Source organism: Pteropus medius, unplaced genomic scaffold (genome assembly GCF_902729225.1).
Source record: "Pteropus medius unplaced genomic scaffold, Ma_sr-lr_union100, whole genome shotgun sequence".
NCBI classification, from domain to species: domain Eukaryota; kingdom Metazoa; phylum Chordata; class Mammalia; order Chiroptera; family Pteropodidae; genus Pteropus; species Pteropus medius.
The window spans coordinates 909,906-932,242 of record NW_024355327.1 but is presented as its reverse complement, the minus strand read 5'-3'; the positions used below and the strand labels follow the sequence as shown (position 1 = coordinate 932,242).

The following is a 22,337-nucleotide window of genomic DNA, read 5'->3' as shown; positions in this document are numbered from 1 at the left end:
CAGGATGCCATTATAAACCTGTCATAATTGTTTCGTAGAAGCAAGTGCTTTATGGGAGCAATTAATTTCAACTGCTAAAAAAAAAAGGTTAGACCTCCTGAGTAATCAGCCAGGCAACAAGAAATAAGTGAGCTGGGAACTGCTTTAACATACCTTCTGTCTCCTTCTCTGTTCAAGTATTTGGAGCATCAAGAGACCAAACTGTACTTTAAAAGGCCTCCTTTTCCTAATAACCAACCTCATTTGAGGGTAAACATATATTTAAGTACAGACATATTACACTATGTTTCTCACTCATTTTGAACTTTTCAAAATGTGATGTAAGCAGTGAGGAGTATCTAAAGACCCTTTATCTCTTTTAAGGCCTTAACACACACACACACACACACACACACACACGCACTGCACACATGCTACACACCACCACATGCACACGCACACACAGAACCAAAATGCCTTACTTTGCCAGACCAAACAAAATACAGGCCTCAAACAATCTGAGCATCATTTAAAATTAAAACCTACGAAGTCAGAACTGATCCTAAGTCAACACAAAGGACACAAAAGAATAATTTTCAAAAGCACAGGATTGCTCTCTGGAAATACTATCCCTCTTCCTGCTTCGCCATGATGGTAAATTGCAACAACAACATAAAAGCATGATTCATGAATATCAATATTTCTTGCCTTTTTAAATCATACACTGGCATATTCTTCCTCGAACTTTAGCCAAATTAAAATACACAGATAATGATAGTTTTACAATAAGTGGTTCCAAGATGCAGTCTTTTCAAGATCCTCAAAAGAAAGACACTATAAAAAAAGTATTGTGATTATTATTATTATTATTATTATTACTATTATTTCAAGCACCCAGAAAAACTACAACCAATGATTAGCCATAACAATTAAACTAACAATAATGCATCTGGAATAAGCTCCATGGCAATATGTACTTTGCACTTAATAGTTTGAATTAATTCAGTCTGATGGTGTTAGACATACCAGTTTGGAACTGGAGAGCACCAAAATTCGCATTAGCTTCCACTTTGAAAGGTATTATGAAAAAAGAAGGAAGAAAATGAGGCCATAAACTGCAGCGGTAAATAGGCAGGGCTTATACATGATATGGTCAGGACAACTCTTAGCTATTATGAATTCAACAATGAAAACATGAAGGCTGGTAGTTCTATCCTCATACATTCCTTCAGTTAGTGATTGGGCAACCCATCTGAGGCAAAAGATCCGAAGCCCTAATATGAAGGCTATTATATTCTCTCTGCCCATAACATTCTTTTCCAGTAGATGTGGAATAGAGGAAGAATTTATAATTTTCAGCTTACAGACCTCAAGAAATGAAAAAGGGGAGTGTAGGTAGGGTGGGCATAAAAGGTGAGGCGTGTCTATGGCCATGCCACCCTAAACGTGCCTGATCTCGTCTGATCTCAGAAGCTAAGCAGTGTCGGGCCTGGTTAGTACTTGCATAGGAGACCACCTAGGAAGACCAGGTGCTGTAGGCATTAAAAAAAAAAAAAAAAAAAAAGTGGGGAGTTACTACCTGATTGCCTTACTTATTCCTATAAATTTATAGATAATTTTCTCAGGTTCTGCTGTCTCCTGTGAATATACTCTAAGGCAGAGTTTCTCAACTTTGGCACTGTTGACATTTTGGCCCAGGTAATTCTTTGTTGTGAAGGGCTGTCCTGTGCATTGTAGGGTCTTTGGTAGTGTGTAGGCAACTGAAAATATCTCTAGACATGGCCAAATGTCCTCTTGGGGACAGAATCACCCTGATTGAAACCGTTACTCTAAGATTTTAATTCACCTGTTAGTGGGTAATTAGGAAGAAAAATAAGAACACAGACCAACTTCTAGAACTTCTTTATCATTAGAGATGAGCATGCATTGAGCTGCCAGCTATGTGCAAGACAACACTCTCCTCGGGACACACCGATTCCTCCTCCTAATATTTTTGCACAAATAGGCTTGTAATAGATCACACGGAAATTTAGAACTTGGCATCCTTCTATTCATTGTGCAGAAAAGAGTTAACATAGCCGACCTGACATAGCCTACACACAGAAAGGCCTGCTTGCCAAGTTCCCTTGGTGGGAACTTGGGCTGGCGAACAGTTCCCTACAGTGATATAAAATTTTCCCTCAATGATAGGAGTGGTTTAAATGTGATTTAATTGTTTGTACAAATAGTATGGTTTATGCCGAATACCAGCTTTCCATCTGGGAATGTGGAATTTGGGATATGCTAAGCAGATCAGCCCCTGGCAGAAGCCTTCTGCAGAGTCTCTAATGAGCTTCCTTGGTAAATAATACTTGATGTCTCAGCTCACTGCTGGAAGAATGAAGCACATCTTGTGTGACCCCACTGGAAGAGAACTCTTAGAAGCTTGCACCATGATTTTCTCCATACTTCATACCATGCGCCTTTTTCCTATGCTGATTTTACTTTGAATCCTTTCTATAGTAAACCATAATTCTAAGTAAAATGACTTCTGAATCCTGTGAGTTCTTCTGGAAATTGGGGAAACAGGTTAGTTTTGAGGTCTACCAACACAGTCATTCATCAACAGATATATTTTGTGTGCCTCTATTTCTAGAACAGGGTTTCTAGCAGAAAATTAAAGTAAATCTCAGTCCTCACAGAACTGAGTAGTGACCAGGAAGCATTTATTCTAGCATACTTCAAGTTTCATCCACAGAAAACAAGCCCTATAGCATCTCTCTTTTGTTTATTTTTATAACAGCTTTTTCTCAGATATAATCCACACGCCATGCAATTAATCCATCTAAAGTGTATAATTCAGTGGCATCGTATAACCATCATCACTAACAATTTTAAAAAATTTCATCACCCCATAAAGAAAGCCACATTTGTTAATAGTCACTATCCATTTCTCTCCTGTGCCTCCCGGACCCCCCCTCCCCCCAGCCCTAGGCAACCACTAGGCTCTTTGATGCCTCTATGAATTTGCCTATTCTGGCCATTTCATATAAATGGAATCAGACAATATGTAGCATTTTGTGACTGGCTTCTTTCATTTAGCATAATGTTTCAAGGTTAATCTATCATGTAGCATTTTATTGGTACTTCATTCCTTTTCATTGCTGAATAATACCTCATTGTATGGGTATACCATAATTTATTTATCCATTCATCAGTAGATGGACATTTGGGTCATTTACACTTTGGAGCTGTTATGAATAATGCTGCTGCAAACATTCGTGTACAAGATTTTGTGTACACATGTATTCATTTCCCATGAATAGATATCTAAGAGTGGAATCGTTCGGTCACATTTCTGTTAAACTTTTAAAGAAATTTTCAACTGTTTTCCAGAGCAACTGCACCATTTTACTTCCCACGAGCAGTCTATGAGAGTTCCAATTTCTGCACAGCCTCACTAACCCTTGTTATTATCTGTCCTTTTGATTATTGCCATCCTAGTACATGTGAGGTGGTATCTTTGTGTGATTTTGATTTACATTTCCCTGATGGTTAATGATGCTGAGGATCTTCTCATGGGCTTATTTTCCATTTGTATATCTTATCTGGATAAATGTCTATTCAGATCTTAGCCCCCTTTTAATTGAGCTATTTGTCTTTTTGTTATTGAGATGTAAGAGTTCTTTACATATTTTGGATACGAGTCCCTTATCAAATATATGACTTGCAAAAAATTTCTTACATTCTATAAGTTGTCTTTTTATCCTCTTGATGGTATCACATGAAGTGTGAAAGTTTTAAATTTTTGTTATATCCAACTGATCTATTTTTTATGTTACTATACTTTTGGCATCATATCTAAGAAATCATTGCCTAACCCAAGGTCTTGAAGATTTATTCCTATGTTTTTGTTTAAGAGTTTTATAGTTTTACTTCTTCCATTTAGATCTTTGATTCATTTTGAACTAATTTTTGTATATGGTGGAAGGTAGTGGACCACCTTCATATTTTGTATGAAGATATTCACATTGTTATGTGGCATCTTGGAATCACTGCCAGAGATAGCTTCCTGTAATTTTTGGCTAACCAAGTTATTAAACAGATACCAGTACATAGAATCTAGGTATATGACTAACTAATCTAGGTATATGACTAATCTAGGTATATCACTTTACATTAGTAATATTTATAATATTCTGCTATTTTTGGAAGCAGCATTACAATTATTAGCTAATTAGTACTACTATTATTAATTGATATGCTACTACTAATGATAACTAGCAACTATTTAGTAATTAGTATGTGTCAGTCACTATGCTTGTATTTAACATGCATTAACTTATGAGCACTTCGCATGCTTGGACTGATTGATATCTTCCCACAAACGTCTTGAAATAGATAGAACTCTATCTTGCAGATGATGACACTGAGAATGAGGCTACCAATCTTGCATTCCTTAGGTCACGGAACTAGCAGGGAAAGGATGATAAATTGAGGAAAGGAGCAGCACCGAAAAGTGAGGCCAAAAATGTCTGATAATGATTTCTAACAAATAGTAGATAAGCATATATGCAAAATACCCAAAAATGAACAAGCCAAAATCTAGCACTAGTCAATGGCATTCCCATATCTGGTCAGGGAGCTGACAACAAAAGTTCTTCTCCTTTTCTAACCCAAGATAGGATTAGAGAAATCTTACCACTCAAGATATCACTCAAGATTGATCTGATGGCTGAAAAGGTTTTGTCAACACTCCAAAAATTGCATTAGTGACTAGGTGATTGATGAAATGAGTCAATTAGAACTGGATTAGAGATCCAGATATGAAGCCAATTACTTCCAATCTGAGAATCAGGAATTCATTAAGCAATAGTATAACAGATAGCATCAATTTTCAAAACTACTCTTTCTCTGTTTGTCTATAGGGCAAAATGCAAGTAAAATAGCTTTGAAAAGACTGAATCTGTATAGCAATTTAATCTTAGAAACATTGTCCCAGATGTCTGAAACTTTTGCTCTCACTAGCTCACTTTGTTCCCAGATTTGGACGTCTCATATGGAGATTCTGGTGAGTTTTCAGTGGGGAAAATGTGGACAAAGAAGTAGGTTGACTTACCAAGTTAAAATAGTTTTATATCAGATAATCCAGGGTTCCTCACTTGAAGTCTAACCCTCTTTCCCTATATCAGCTGCATCATTAATATAATAAACACAGTAATAATAACTGACATTTTTTTAGTCTTACATTATATCATGCTCTAGCTAAGCACCTGAAAAATGGCAACTAATTTATTTAATCCAAAGGTTTGAGGTAAGTACTACTATTCATCCCATTTTGTGCAGAAGGAAAAGGAGATGCTAGGTTAACTGACCCACATAAGGAGTGGAGTGAGGCCTTGAACCCTGCAGCCTGTCTATGTCTTATTAATAGTGTCTCTTTAATGTTTCAGAATAGAAGCAACTAGACATATAAGGGTTAAGCATGGCTAGACCAACTCCAAGTTGAGTCTTTTTTACACAAAGCAAACTGTCTCCAATATACTTATAATAACTTTATATACCAAATAACATTTTGAAGTTTATTTCTTTCCGACACAGAAACATCACTGCATCTCCCCTGGGATTTTCAGCAGGCTGTTGCAGAACTGGTCTAGGCTTAGCAAGTATTGCTTTATCATTCTTAAATAAAAACCATTATAGAGAATGCAGAAAACAATTTCCCTTTCAGTTTCCCCACTTCTACACATATTGAGAAAGATGGATCCTTAAGGTGCTGAAGGAAAGCTCACAATATAATAAAAACTCAGCATCAGAAATGTTCCAAGTCCCTCTACTCTCTTCCTGTATTTAGGAAACCACAATTTAATATAGGGCTCAGCCCTCTAGAGAATCCAGTGTATCAAACTGTTAATACATTTTTATATATTTTAACTGAGATAAACAAGAAAGAGATAGAGAAGCCAGGGCACCTATGGCAAAGACGTAATTACGATAAGACTAATCCAGCTAACAGCAATAGAGGCAGATAGTGACTCTACTGTAATGTTATTATATAGTTTGCATGGTCAGAAAACTATATCAATATAAAATGTGAATGAGGCAGAAGTCTCATTATAGGAAAACTTACTATGTGACTCCAGGAAAACTTACTATGTGACTCCAGGAAATAAAGCTCATCAGGAGATCAAAGAACATTATCTTATTACTAAAATATTATCCAAATTTATTTTGTAAATTGAAACCTGGATCAAATCATTTGACTAATGAAAATAACAGAAAGGAGCATATTATGCCCATAACCAAAGAGACACGGATGCCTCAATTTCCTTTCCTTTACAGAGCTTAAACCTTGGGGCAAGCCTTTAAAATTCTGTAGATAACCTAAAACTTCTCCTACCAGCTCTAAATTCATGGTTGTGCTATCGACCATCTCATACTTCTCAGTCTTGACCACAAAACACCTTGAGATACATATACATTGCTAAAATATACTATTTCTCAAACTTGACTTTATCTTCTACTCCAGTAACCTTGTCAAAAAATGAAGATTACTCTGGTCACTTCGTTTTTGGCAAATCCACATTAACTCCTTTCTTCATATGTTCATTAACATTTCTGTTAATAATACTTCTGACCCTGAATTCCCACCTTTTCAGACAGGTCAAACTAAGTCCTTTAGTTTGCCATTGAAGCCTTTCCCTAAAGTCTTCACAGATGAAAAATCATTAAACAATGGTTTCTATTCCAGCTAGATGGAAATTCTCTACCATTCTCTCTATACTCTTCTTGATAAACTGTACCTACTACTTTTTGCTTCTCCCAGGAGGAATGCGAACTCAAATGCCTATTGCACTGGGATGAAATATAAATAAATGAGTAAAACAATCTAGCTATAAACAAAAGAGACAACTTAATTGCATACTCAACACACTATCTCCCTCCTCAATTTTTTTTGTAAGAGACTTCTCAAAATTTATTTTTCATTTTCCAAACTTTACTAGAGACATAGGTATACAAAAGTGGTCTCAATAGTGCAAGCATGGTGCTAGATGGCAATTGTCCTTTGAGCTCAGTGTTAGGAGGCTTCAGGAAGAGGTGGAGACTGTGGCAAACTGTCTACTATGACAATTGCCATTCACCTCCAGCCATTTGTTGCCTACTAGGAACTTAGGCTAATTGCTGAGAGGTCCATTTTTTATATAAAAGTTAAAAAAAAATCTGCATTTTATATGAAATTCCCAGATTTTCTATTGTTTTCTAATATCTACATGAAATCTTTCATTTTTCCAATATATTCTATTTTTATATTCTAGTGTAGTAAACATCTGTTTTCTGTTTTTGCCAGAGAGCTGATAGATTAAGACCTCTGAGTTATGCCATCTTACAATGAGTAGCTTTTAGTTTTTCACCACTAGACCCCACCCCAACTACCTATCCTTTCCACCAATCTATGCTCATCATTTCCTTTAAGACTTTGCTCAGGAAGATACTTCCTCCACATAACCTTACCTGGATTACTCTACATTTCATTCTTTATGATTAAACTACCATTCTCTATACTCTTCTCTCTAAATGCTACTTGCTACTTTTTATTAAATTATTATCAAGTGATAATGTTTTATTCCTTCAGCCTCTGTATGTACATTTTGTGCTCCATTTGTGAGCCCTCCAACCCCTTTTGGAAACTGAGGACACTGCCTCCTACCACCTTCAGATCTTGGAAACTGAGGGCACTGCCTCCTACCACCTTCACCCCTTGTTTCCCCTGAGGATTCTGCAGTGTTGTATACCCTGCAAACATTAGATGTATACTTTGGACGAAAAAAAAAAAAACAGTTTATTTGTTTAATTTCACTAGGCTAGAAGTTTTTATTGTATATTCGGTACACTTTTGGATCAAAATAGACAGTCTAAGTCAGGTCTCCATAGTTAAGGCAACCTCGATGATTCAAACACCAACAGGACAAGCAAGGCAAAAGAGTTTATCTGGGCAATGAAAGAATCATCTGGGCAACGAAAGAAGAACCATCTGTTGATCTGAATCATCTAGGTCACTGACCCAATCTTGCAAACATTCAGTGTTAGAATTTAGTTTGAAGATGTAAGTAGGAAAGGAAAACATTACAAGTGCCATCTCTTTCATGTCCTGGGCCTGTGACAGACATCCTTAATTGATCATAGCATTTTTTTCTGCTAAGTCTGAAAGAAACTTTAGAAACTTTTAAAATAGCACTCTACATGGATCTTATCTAAGAAATACAGTTGGTATGTGAGTGGAAAACCCTATCATATCGACAAGATACATGTCAATTTTACGGGTCCAAAAAAAAAAAAAAAGAGTGAGAAAACAATACATAAATGCTGCTACTTCTTGACTTCTCTATATTTTAGAAGCTAGGTGACTTAGAATGGGGAAAGTTAGGTATCTAGAGTTGAAGAGTTAAGTAAGAGCTGAGAAGAAAAAAGTATTTCTACTTTAGTGACTATGCCAGATTTACCTTCCTCATTAAATTTTAATTCTGTATGAAAGATTTACTATATGATGAGGAGGCTTATGTCGTGCCTTGTAAAACATAATGAAATATAGAAATGGTAAATGACTTCACAGGGACTTATAATTTAAATAAATAAATAGCTATATTTATACTTACTTTGAAGGGGATGTTTCATTTCTCAAACACTGAAACAAAGCAATTTGAAACAACTCAGACACAAAATGGCACAAAATGGCTAGCATCAAGAATTACTATGAAAAGCTACAAGAACGTTATCAGCATTTATTAAAACAAATGATCTCTCAATACCAGGGAAAAAATTAGAAATTGGTCGATTAATATATCACTTACAAGAAACCAGAAATTACTTTTCAGAAACTCTGATCCCTTTAAGCCAAATCCACAGACAATAAGAAATCAGTAAATGATAAATCACAGCCCAATGAAAAAACTGAGTAACTTGGTGAACATCTATGAGTTCTGCTTGCCCTAGCATGCATTCCTTATTATGCTGGTATTAGTATTCTGACTGTCCTCTGGGGAACCTCCTCTTTCCAACTCTTAGAGCAAATGGCGTGGACGGAGCTAACTTCACACCCCACCACCAAGTGTGGACAAATGACCAATCAGTATATTTCATTTGATGAATGATTCAGGAAGCAAATCGTTGATTCAAGTCAAATTAATACTACTTAAATAATATTCAATCCTGAAATTTAGACTGGAACTATTGGTAAAGAAGTGTATTTAAAAAAAAAAAAAATCCTACTGGCTGTCTAAGCTGGTAATATATAAACTTTGAGCCTTTGGTGGCCATCTAGCCACCACAGAGACACTGCCTATGCTTAACACCAACCTAATGGAAGCAGAACTAAGAGATGAGAGAAACAGATTTCTGATGCTATCTTTGAGCAACTGGACCCGGCCATCCCTGAAGGCAAAATAGATCTAAACTTTTCAACTAGGTAAGCCAAAACCCCCTTACTTTCATTAAGTCACAATTAGAGCCGAGATCCTATCATTTGCAAAATAAAAGTGTCATAACTAAATGCAGATAGCTAATAGCTTATTTCATTATTCGGTGCTGAACCTCTCAGCTTTTGCATCAATGAGTTAGAAAGCTTAAATTCCAGTACTGATGGGCTATTTCTTATGTAATGAGCCTGGTAAGTCTCAGTTCTTCCATGTCTCTATTTTTTCATAAAATAGGGGTTAAAAATGGTAGCCCACAAAAAATATATACGAATGGCCAATAAACACATGAAAAGATGTTCAACATTATTAGCCAATAAGGAAATGTAAATCACACCCACTAGGATGGCTATAATCAAAAAGATAGACAATAACAAGTGTTTCCTAAGATGTGGAGAAATTTGAAACCTCATACATTGCTGATGGGAATGTAAAGTGGTGCTCTGAAAAACAGCCTGGCATTTCCTCAAAAGTTAAACATAGAGTTACCATATGACCCAGCAATTCTACTCCTAAGTATATACCCCAGAGGTAAAAATGTATTTATAAATGCAAACAAAAATTTCTATACAAAAGTTCCTAGCAACATTATTCATAATAGCCAAAATGTGGAAACAACGTAAATGTCCATCTAGTGGTGAATAAACAAAATATAGTATATCCATATAATGCACAGATTACATAATTTCTTTGTTTTTAGCAATAAAAAGAAATGAAGCATGAATACACTCTACAACATGGATGAACCTTGAAAATAGTATTCTAAGTGAAAGAAACCAATCACAAAAGACCACATACTGTATGATTTCATTTATATGAAATTTCCAGAATAGACAAACCTATAGAGACAGAAAGTAGTGTAGTCATTGCCAGGAGCTAGGAGAAGGGGAGGATGAGTAATGATTGCTATAGGTACAGGGTTTCTTTTTAGGGTGATGAAAATATTCTGGAACTAGAAAGCTGTGATGGTTACATAACTTTACAAATATACTAAAACCTAATTGTGTACTTTAAAAAGGGTTAATATTATGGTACATGAATTATATCTCAATAAAAAAAATTTTTTGGTGGAAAGAAATGGTAGTCTATTCTGATCCTAACAATGGCCATTATAAGAAATTCATAATGATAATTATAAAAATAACCATTCTTGGGGGAAAAAACTAAGGAAAAAATCCACAAATGCAAAGGCCTACTGTTTTTAAAGCCTCAGCAAGTGTTAAGAGAATGGCAAAACAAAATTACCAAATAGATTTTCTTAGGTCACTTGACTTCCTTTGTATCAAGATATGGTCAACAAATATCAAGCAGGCACAAATAAAAGCTATTCGGAGATCTCTTGAGGTTAACAGCATGTAACATATTGCTACTGCACCAGACTGGCCAGTAATATTGTTTATGCTACGCTTTCACAGCTATATCAGTCTCCCATTAAACATTCTGAGCCTCCTTATTAATGCATTGTCTGGATAAACTGCATTGTCCAAAATGCGGCTCCATTATTACAAAAGATGCAGAATGTAATTAGTATTCCTCTTTGCATAAGCAACAGCTTCCAAAAATGATGCCATATTATAAAGCCTTAATTAATAAACAAGAGTTGGGCCATGACCGGTTACACTTATCTGAATTTTATATTGTGAAAAAAGACTACTGTTCTAATTCCGTTTACAAATATCTAAATTCTGGCTAGCCTACATGTAGACAATCTAAACAGAAAGCCTGAGAATTCTGTGTTGCTAACAGCATTGTGCTTCTACACCAACAATAGCAAACAATTAACTGCCAGGACGTAAACCATCCTGAGAAATGCTCAGAGTGGGATGATGATAACTTTGTATTTCAGCTGTATTTTATGGTGCAATTCTTCTATTTGTTCATATGTATTTCTCACTTAATGAATGGAGGAGCCAGGGTGGCTTTTCACAGCATTGTGAAGCCCTAAATGTAACAAAAGGGAAAAAAGTGAGCTGGGAAAAAAAAAAAAAAGATAAGTGCAAGATCGTACTGGGTGGGAGCAGGGGTACATTGTGATGAAGTGTAAGTATACAGTTTCCTTCTGTATTTCTAGCTGCTTGTTATTGATTTTCCCCTAACCTAACCCCAAAGGAAAGCCATGGGCATTGAACTAATATTTGGGACCATGGGCATTGAACTAATATTTGGGACCATAATTTGGCTCAGTTTACGAGCCTCGGTTAAAGGAACATTTGCATTAAACGGCACTCACCTGATTAAAATCCATCAACTCTACCATCTTGAGAATTATGCAGCACCTACTATGCTCGGCTGTGGGTTCTCTGCACATGGAGACAGACCATAATCAGAGGGCAGCATGGAGTTAGACCAGGAGAAGAAAAAGAGAGGGGAAGCATGTGATGTATGTTGAAAAGCAGATCGCAGTAAGGACTGCCAATGCTCAAATCTGAAAAGAGTCCTAAGCCTACTGCAAATACAGTGCTGTGTGAACATGATAATTCTTTCAACAAAGTCTGTAATATGGCTTCTATGGGTGCTGTGAAAACAGGGTGACCGAGACAGTGTTACAGTTCAGTGAAGACGGACTGGCCCAGCAATGGAGTGTGGCATCTGCAGGAAGCCTGGTAAACGCTGCCTGCCTCCGCAGAATCGGCAAGAGCTCATGGAGCCCAAGGCCAGCAGCCTTCAGCAGCCTGAACAAGCTGTCTTAGATCACTGCTCTCTCCATCAGCTCCAGGGACCAGGCTCAGGCTGAGTCTTATCGGTCTCAGCAGGACCTGCTCACCGTGACCACAAAGACGGCATTGGAAACAGTAATAGGCTAGAAGAGGCCACCTTCATGCATTTAAAGGACTCTCCTTGAGACACTGGTTCACACATGTGAAATGAATGTATAAGTGAACGAATAAGTGAATAAAACCCCTAAAGCAGAGTTTCTCAACCTCAGCACCATAGCCATTTAGACCCAGATAACTCTTTGTTGTGAGAGCTGTCCTTTGTACTGTAGGAGGTGCAGGGGAGGAAAATGTCCCCTTATAAACCTTCTAGATTCTGTAGCTGGTGTAAGAATTAAATTGACATAAGTCAGATTAACAGGAGAAAAAAACAAAACGAAACAAAACAAAACGTTTTAATTATGTACAGAAACCCCACAGAGTTAAGAGACTCAAAAGGCAGCCAGACCACTGAGGTTTATACACCATTCTGACTGAGCTAAGGAAAAGGAGAAGGTTCTGGGGATTCAAAGTGGGGTAGGCTATTCACAGGACTGTGGGAGGCAGAAACGTTCAGTAAACACAAGTTGCCCTGCCATGCAGCTAAGTCTCTCAGGTGAGAAAGTTCTCTCTGGAAATTGCTATCTTCCTGGTACAGCCCCACTGTGTAATGTAAATTTCCTTTACAAAGGGGTTACTTCTACCCTGTTTTCAGAGCTTCTCCATGGTCTGCAGTTTCTCAAAATAATCAGCTCAAAATAATCCTTATGCCAGAGCAGCATATTTTGGCGTGGCGTATTCTAATACCCTTCAGATGTTTCCAGCATCCCCAGCCTCTACAGACTGAATGGATGTAGCATACCCCACTCTCGGTTATGACAATGAAAAACATCTCCAGACACTGCAAATGTCTCCCGGGGGGCAAAATCATTCCTGGTTGAGAATCACCTCTAATGTACCTTCCAGAACTTAGGTTCCAGGAGATAAGTTAATGCACCCTTTAATGACACGATGCTCTGTTAATTATTAGGAAAACTTATACTGACAACTTCACCATCCCTGGAAGTTCATTTTGACAAAATTTTTATTGAGTATATGCCAAGTAGAAAGATGAATCGTAAATAAAAGAAGATATTTGCAAGTAATGGGAGTCACAATATATAAAGAGTTCATACAATCCGATATCAAAAAAATAGTCTCATTAAAAAATGGGCAGAGGACCTGAATAGACATTTCTCGAAAGAGAACATACAGATGGGCAACAAGCACACAAAAAGATGCTCAACAGTACTAATCAGCAGGAAAATGCAAATCAAAACCACAATGAGATATCACCTCACACCTGTCAGAAAGGCTATGGTCAAAAAGTCAATAAATAACAAATGTTGGTTAGGATGCACACGAAAGGGAAGCCAAATGTGCTGTTGGTGGGATTGTAAATTGGTGCAGCCACTATGGAAAACAGCATATAGTTTCTTTGAAAAATTAAAACTAGAACTGCCACATAATCCAGCAATTTCACTTCTGGGTATTTATGCAAAGAAAATGAAAACACTAATTCAAAAAGAAATATGCACCACCATGTTCATTGCTGCATTATTTGCAATAGCCAGATATGGAGACAAACTAAGTGCACATCAATAGACGAATGGATAAACAAAATGTGGTACATATATACATTAAAACACTATTCAGCCATAGAAAAAAATAAAATCTTGCCATTTGTGACAAAATGGATGGACCTAGAGGGTATCATGCTAGGTGAACTAATTCAGACAGAGAGAGACAAATGCCATATGATTTCACTCATTTGAGGAATCTAAAATAAAACAAATGAACAAGTAAAACAGAAACAGACTCTTAGAGAGAACAAACTGATGGTTGCCTGAGGGAAAGGGAATGGAGAATGGGAGGAAAAGGTAAAGAGATTAAGGTGTATAAATTTCCAGTTATAAAATAAATAAGTCGCAGGGGCATAATGTATGGCACAGGGAATATAGTCGCTAATGTCATAATAACCTTGTACGTCGCCAGATGGTTACTACACTGGTGGTGATCACTTTGTAAGGTATATGAATGTCAAATCATTATGTTGTACACCTGAAACTAATATAAGGTTATATGTCAACTATAATTTTTTTAAAAAGAAAAAGATGAATGGGAAGAGACTGTCTCCATTCCTTTCTTTTAGCTCACAGTCTAAATGAAAGGTGGCATTTCCACAGTTCTTCATCAAAGAGAGAGGAATATTCAACTATCTTTCCAATAAGTAGCAGAACATCCTTCTGTGTGATCAGACAGTTAAACTGTAAGGCAAGAAGTCAGAGCATACGTCTTTGCTGTTAAAAGATTAACGTACATATCACAGTTGCTATCATTAGATAAGGTGAATTTCTGACTCGTTTTGACTCATTTTAGTTGTTTGCTGCAGTTGTTTATTGGTAGGTGGGGACTGTCTTATGAGCCTGACCACAAGCCAAGACAGAGAACTCTGGAATGAGACTGCCACTTACTTGCTCTGTGACCCTGGGCAATTCATTAACTCCTTGATCCTCGAAATCATTGTACAGTGGTTAGCACAATGCTTGCCACAAAGCAAAAACTGGGAGAACAAGAGCTCTTATCATTGTTGTTGATATCGCTGCCTCTCGTTTCATTATGGACTGATTGGTTTTTTTATTATAGTAAAATATATGGAATATAGAATTCGCCATTTTAACCATTTTTAAGTGTCTAGTTCAGTGGTATTAAGAACATTCACATTGCTGTGCAACCAGCACCACCATGCATCTCTAGATCTTTTTTCATCTTGTAAAACTGAAAACTCCTGATTCCTTTCTTCCCTCATGATTTTTTTTTAAAGCCAGTTCTTATGACGAAGACTCTCTCTTTGATTAAACTTTAGACAGGCTCCTCTGACATCTCTAGGTCTCGTCCTTGGCTTCTATCCTTGTGGGGTCTGCATGGCCCAGTCATAGCAAGAATTTTGCTAAATCAGTTTGGGGGCACAAGGGAGAACCACTATCAATATCCAATTATTTTAATATCTGATTAAGTTCCTCTTCCCCAACCCTTGGTATATGATCACCTTGGCCGACAGTCAGTAAGGATCCTTTTAGGCCATTTTTGTAAGAATCACCCTACTCATTTAGTAATTCCCATCCACTGACCCCCAGTCTGCTCCTTGACTATAAATCCCTACCTTTCCATGCTTCATTCAGAATTGACCCCCGATTCTATACCCAGATTTCTTTTTTCTTATTGCAATAGTTCCAGAATAAAATCTGTTTTACCTCTTTACCATCAAGCTCTAGTTTTCTTTAACATGTAAATAGAACTAAAGGCAATTTAAACCCTCAGAACCCTAGAAAATTAATAGAAATAGTGCTTAAAATGGCCATTTGGGGTTGTGTTGACAAGTTTAGTATTCATCAACCACCTCCTAGGAGTAACACGCAAGTGATTCATTGTATCTGGAGGCAAAAACAGAGAATTCCAAAAAAATTGGCACAATGGCTCCAGAGTGGGGAGCCCACCCATCACATTACCATTATAAAAACATTGTACTTCTCACTTCAGTTAAGACTGGAACATCTAATCAAAATTATTTCAGAAGGAATGCCTTGAACATATTTATTTAGTAGCCTGAAATTGATGTGAAAAGACTAGTTGTTAGGCCTAAACTATCAAAGGCATTTATTTTTACACAGAAAGTAAACAGACCTTGGTCAAGAATCCACATGCTTTTGCAGGAGCATACTAGACGGAAAAACTTCTAATTTATAGCCAACTCCTTAAAATAGTTAAAGATTTCCTAATTTTACCTCAAACCTGTGTTTCAGCACCCACTGCATTCATTGTAGCAAGTTATTTTATATCCACTGTCATTTCTGATCCTATCGCAAGTGAGTTTAAGGCACTTGCAGACATGAACCCTATCTGAGCTGTCAGCATCTTGCAGCAAGTGGTCAGGCAGAAGCACACAGCTATGGATGCCCTGAAGCAGATCGTCGAGAAAACCGGCCAGTGAGATGAACAACTGAAGCCAAGTCTTTTGTTTTGCCAGTGGGACCTCCCAAGACAGTCTCCACTTGGACTCGCCTAACAACATAAATGGTACATCTGTCTCCATCTGTCCGGATGTATTGACTTTGTACCATTCCCAGGCACTTCAATCCCGTGGCAGCTCTGTGACTTCTACCTGTGGATCACTTTGACTCAATGTCCTTTCCATTCCCCTTCTTTATCCATTCATTAGGACATAGCAAAATGTTACCACCTCCTTTGAAGAGCCTTTCCTGTAGTCCCCAAGGCAAAAGTGGAGATAGCTCGAAACAAGGAAAAAAACAAAACAAAACAAAACAAAAATAACCACTGAAATCTCCAAATTGAATTAGTACTTTGATTTATTTCAAAATATGTGCTGTGATGTACAGTGTAATGTATGGAGATTTTTTCCAAATCTTAACCATACATCACACTGACCTGAGGAACTTTTAAAAATGTAGATTCCCAAGCTTCCCCGTGGTTGAAACATTAGGCTACAGGCTAATGAGAAGTTATGCTGTTGAAAAGCTTCCCAAGATATTCTGATGGTACTAAAACAATAACCAGGCATTGCTACTGTGTACCTAGAGGCAAGTCACTTCGCTTCTCTGAGCATGTTTTCTCATTCTGTAAGAGTAAGGATAAGAATGTCCACCTCACAAGGTTTGGGGAAAGACCAAAAGAGAGGATGAGCACAAAATCCTTAAATGATGCCTTAGGAAGTGGTGCTATGATGATAATTCCTGTGGATTTCCTTAGAAAGCTGCTCTCTACTTCTCAAAACAATAGCCCAGTTTGCAAAACCTTCCTCTATTAGAGAACAATTTACTACAGAGTAAGAGGGTTTCAAATCAGGATAGCCTGGAAAAAAATATCAAAAGGGACATTAAGAAGTAGCCCATGTAGAAAGCAGGGCATGAGCATATAATTTAGTTTTTTCTGAAGGCCTATATTCTTCATTCCCATTGCCCATTTCTCCTGATTAAAGGATCCCCAGCAGCTCAAACCATTAACATACGTAAGTCCATCAAATGGTAACTATTGTGGAGAGCTACCCCACTTTGTTAAATTAGGCTTTTGTGTTTCTTGTAGACTAATGCTTTAACATTTCAATACCTGTAATAAAGTATTTGCACCACAAGAAAAATGTGTTTTGTGACCAGCAGGCTATAACACAGCGATCTGCTTTTAGGAGCCATGGGTTTAATTATACCCTAAGCTGATGGTGAGTCATCATTCTTGCTTTTAGTTAAGGAAGCCAAACAATGACTCTGTGAACCTCAGTTCAGAGTGCCCTGAGCCCGAGAAAAAATGCTTGATATAGACTGTTTCATATCACTTAAGGATACCAAACAATAGGATACCATGACAACCACAACTTATCAAAGTCCCCTGCAGAATAATTCCCCGTAAAGAGATGGTGATAGGAAACTAGGAGCAGTTCCACAGCTCAGAGCTAGAGGAGAGAATAAATGCTGTGCAGAAGAATGCCCACCTACCATACCGGCCCTTTTGAATGTCTGCCCAGGAAGCTAAACTTGGGAGACAGACAATACAACATGCTTGGTGTCTCCTCTTCAAAGGGCTCATTCTGGCTGCCTCCGACCATAATCAGCAGAGCAGACTTCTCTACACAAGGATTACAGAATACTGGTTTTGGAGACAATGCAATTGACAGGGTAGGTAGATAGGTAGATATGAATTGGAGGGAGGGGGACAATAAAGGGTTAAAGAGGCCCCGAGACCAGCTCAGCAGAATATATACAGCCAAGTACCTGGCAGGCTTCTGGAGCCTCCCTCATTCCCCTAAGGTCAGAAGCCCCAGACAGGCAGGCAAGTGATCTGGTAGTGCCTGATGCCTTCTTCACCCTTTCCTAACCCCCATGTATTCTTCACCTCCACCCCAGGTCAGTTAACTGCAAACGACCATTATATGACCTTTCTCTGGGGGCACTCAACTGGTATGGGCAAAATTAGTTAACCCAGCACGAACCTAAAAGTCCCCACCACAGTATGACTTTCCATCTATGGGCAGGCACTACCATGCCCCAGCTTGGAGTAGGAGGGTCTGAGGGAGGACCAGGGAATTCGCACCATTTGAGGTAGAAGGGCCAGAAGGAGAACAAAGAAACTATGGCCTATAAAACTCAGAACCCCAATTTCTCAGTGCACTCAATTTTTATCGAGCTGCGCTGGGATTTTCTAACAAGTGTACTTTACTCTGCCTGCTTTACTGTAATAAAATCGCTTCTGTTTGCTACTTTTCATTATGTGTCTTTCTTCTCTGAGGGTGGGACCTCCATGCAAATCTTTCGTGGGGGATCCAGGGACCAAGCTCCTGACTCCCACTACGCAGACACCTGATTGGCAGTAACACAGCTGCAATCAGAATCTATCTACTCATTAGCTAAACAACTGGCTCGGGTCATCTTTTTTAATGCTCTGATCTTTCTGTTTTCAAAATGGAAATAATAAAAATACACAGCTTCTAAGGTCAGGATGCAGATTAAATTTTATGGAAAACAATATGTGCTTAATAAAAAGTAGTTGATACCTTTATTGTTGCATTTCATTATTGTTACTAATATCAAGAAACTATCAGCAAGTGTTAATATCCTACTGATGTCAGTCAAGAGATACTGAGTTTCTATTATTTGGCAAGCACTGTGCTAGGTCCTGAGGATACAGCTGCAAGATAGACACAATCTGCACATCTATTAAACTTAGTCTAGCTCAGAGGTACGAAAGTTGTGCTGTGTGCATGTGTGTGTTTTGGCCTGCATGTTGTTAATAAACAAAACAAAACATGCTGGGAAGATCTTTAAATTGGGTGACTCCACACAGAGGCCTAGATTTCTGGCTTCTCTTTGAAAACATCAGTAAATCTGGGAGGAAGTGCGATCTCACAGGCCAAACTGCTCCTCCAGAGCTCTCACAAATCCCCAAACACTGCACAGCCTTCCGCCTGAGAGTGGCCCCCTGGCTTCCCCAATTAAGAGAAAACTCCCTCTGGCTACACATGATGAGGGGCCTGCAGGGATTAGAAGAGACGAGAGGACCAGAACTAAAGTGAAGAAGGAGAAAGAAGACTTGGCACTCATTCTCTTCCACAGAGTTTATTTGTCTCTCAGCTCAGCCGGCTTTGTTTGGCCGGACACAGAAAACCCTAGAGGCGAATTCTGATACCAACTTGCTCTTTGCACAGCTAATTATTTGAGGCTCCCCAGGGCTGGAGAGAACAATGACTTCCCAGCAGTTGCAGTTGGACTAGCTTAGTTCTTTTTTTTTCACCCCACGGGTCAGAATCCACAGAAAAATGAGTTATTTGTTTTGGTCTTAAACCAAATCTGCCACCAAGAAACAGGCAGATGTTCCCACCTGAGACCAGGAAAGCTGCCTAGCAAAATTCTCCTCTCTTGCCTTCCCTGCAGCTTGTAGACTCAAAACATGCATTTTCCCTAGTAAAACTGTTTACTTCTCTCCCTTGCGAACAGGAAGTAATGTTCAGGAAAACAACGACAACAATAAAAAGTACCCTATATGCCCAAGAATTGCATCTCTCTTCCCAGTGAGATATTTCACGTTTCCCGAGCAGATAGGATAAGGCTAACGAAGACATCAGTGAAATTGGGATGGATCAGTGAAACCAAAGCTCATGTGTACACAACTTGCTAGTAAGTATCTACAACTTCCTTCTAATAGTGAATTCATTACAAGTCCCTTAAAAACAGGGAAACAGAAGAGAAAAATATACCCTCCATAGTTTTGAACCCGATAACAGCATGGAAAAACCTTCCAGCAGCCCCAGAAAGACTGTCCTATGTCCACTCAAAACTACTGTCATCATTTTGTGTCCTTCATTTTAAACAGAATAAAACTACTGTCATCATCATTGTGTCCTTCATTTTAAACAGAATAAAACTGATGCAGTTGGCTACTACCAGCTGCTTCTAGCCTTCCTGTGTCTGAGTAGTAAATTTTCACTCTTGGCTGTTCTAATAGAGATTCATTTGGATTTCTTGTCAACTAGATAAATCCCTCAAAGACAAGGTGAGGCCCATTTTCTGATTAAACTTATACTCGATTTTATTTATTCATTTGATCATGTAATACATATTTATCGAGCACCTCTTAAGAGCCAGGCACTGTGCTAGGAACTGGAGATATCAAGGTGAGTCAAAACAAAGCTAGGCTCTGCCAGAGGCCTCCAGGGAAAGGCAGATATTAATCAAAATACCTCACAAATATAAAACAGACCCTTTGAAAGATGTATAAGGAGAGGTTTTGGTACCAAGAGGATCCATAATGAAGAGATAGCCCATCTAGGGAGTGCAGAGGCAAAGACAGTATCTCAGAAGAAATAATACTTGAGCCAAGATTTAAAGGCTTTGGGAACCACATGTACCAAAGTCCTGTAGCAAAACTGAGCAGAGTGAATATAGCGACTGAATAAAGGTCAGTGTGTTTGGAAAATCCAAGGGACCAAGTGATAAGGATGAAGCATTAATAAGAACCACACAATGCCTTTTGGGCTCAAGAATTTTGAGCAATGGGAAGCCACAGAGGTTTTTAAGGAGGGTAGAGAGGCAGTAGCTGGTATGATTATATTTATGTTTTGAAAAAAATAGATTTGGGTAGTGGGGAGACCAACAGACCAACAGATTTGGGTAGACCAATTAGTCTAGACCTCTTACATTACAGAAGCCTATGAAGGATGGTGATTTGAACTTGGATAGTATGGTGCTAGTTGCAATGAAGTGAAGGTGACACATTCTAACAATACTTGCTATGGACCAGAGACATCTCAGTGGCCCAAGAGTGTAACCAACTGTAATTCCTGGTTCTGTGAAGCTGAGTAAAGACATATAGAAAGACCAAGCCAAATAAAATGTGAGCATATCTACACTCCCTCATACCTAGCAGCAGGGTACCATTGCATGCTCTAAGTCATCATAGCTCTTTATTTGAATTCATGAATTCTGAGAAAGACTCCACAGGAAAAGCAATTAAACACGCAGAGAAAGAAACATTTACCACTGAGTATTGAAAAGAAAAATGATAACAAATAGTTTTCTGCGGAAGTCGGTGAAATGTTGAATTTTCATTCTAGTGTCATTAGTACTGTTCCCAAATTAATATATATATAATAAGTATATAATACAATATAACACAATATAATATAATATAATTAACATAACATAACATAATAGTTAATCAAAACTATGGGTCAATCAACCGTTCCATAATGACAGCTCCTATGGTCCTAAATCTTTTCGATTTCCTGCAGCTGACATGGTCTCCGTCCATGGGAGACTAAGCAGCAAAAGACAAATGTTTCTCTTCATTTCCACCAAAGGTAGTTAAACAATGAGTAATAAAAGGATGTAAATTATTCAAAATGTTTTCCAGAAGTTTATGATTCAAAGTTTGAGAGAAATAATGGGGGGGAGGGGAGGAGGTACAAAACCCTGAATGATCAAATTTCTTTCATGAATGAAAGGATGAGTTTCTCAGGTAGACCCAACTCACCACATGTTGGGCTTTGAGATGTACAGCAGCGGCTTCTGGTTCTTCCACAGAATGGTTCATTCATTCCTGATGTGTGTTTGGACAGGCATTATTAAACTGTGGTCACCTGAGGAGAGCTCAGTTTCTGCAATCAATTTCTCTGGACTTTTGTGAAAATAGAGAAAGGGAGAGACAGCGGAGAGGAGGGTTGGGGGGAAAGTTAAATCTGGCTGCATAATAAAGTACTGAGGAAATGTGAGAAGAGGAAAAGCAACAAAAGTGTGTCTGCTAGCAGAAGAAGAACATTTTCCGCTTTGGTTTTATTTTTAGGGAATAAAAAGGAGACGTCAGTACAGTGAAAGATATGGAAACGGGTAGGAGTGGAAGGATTATTTGTTTATAAATGTGGCCTGGATTAGATGTGTAGCTCTCCTTCGCAGTTTCTAAGAAATACAAGTAAAGAATTTCAGCAATTTTGAAACTTTGTTCTTCTGTGGAACTGGGTTTCCTTTACTGTAAATGTTCTAAGACTAAATCACGTGCATCCACTTTTTATAAAGGCTAGGGACACATTTATTGAACCTACCAGATGCAGCCACTGTAGCAGGGACTACAGTAGTGGAAAGATTTGAAAAACCCTTCATATATCCAGCCTTGGCTT

General features: G+C 38.1%; 1 protein-coding gene and 1 pseudogene across 4 annotated transcripts in view; one reads left to right on the top strand and one right to left on the bottom strand.

Annotated features, from left to right (window-relative positions):
- Positions 1 to 22,337, bottom strand: part of FHIT (fragile histidine triad diadenosine triphosphatase) — a 1,065,768-nt gene that overhangs the window by 869,258 nt on the left and 174,173 nt on the right. The gene's annotated exons all lie outside the window — the stretch shown is intronic.
- Positions 1,402 to 1,520, top strand: LOC120599542 (uncharacterized; annotated as a pseudogene).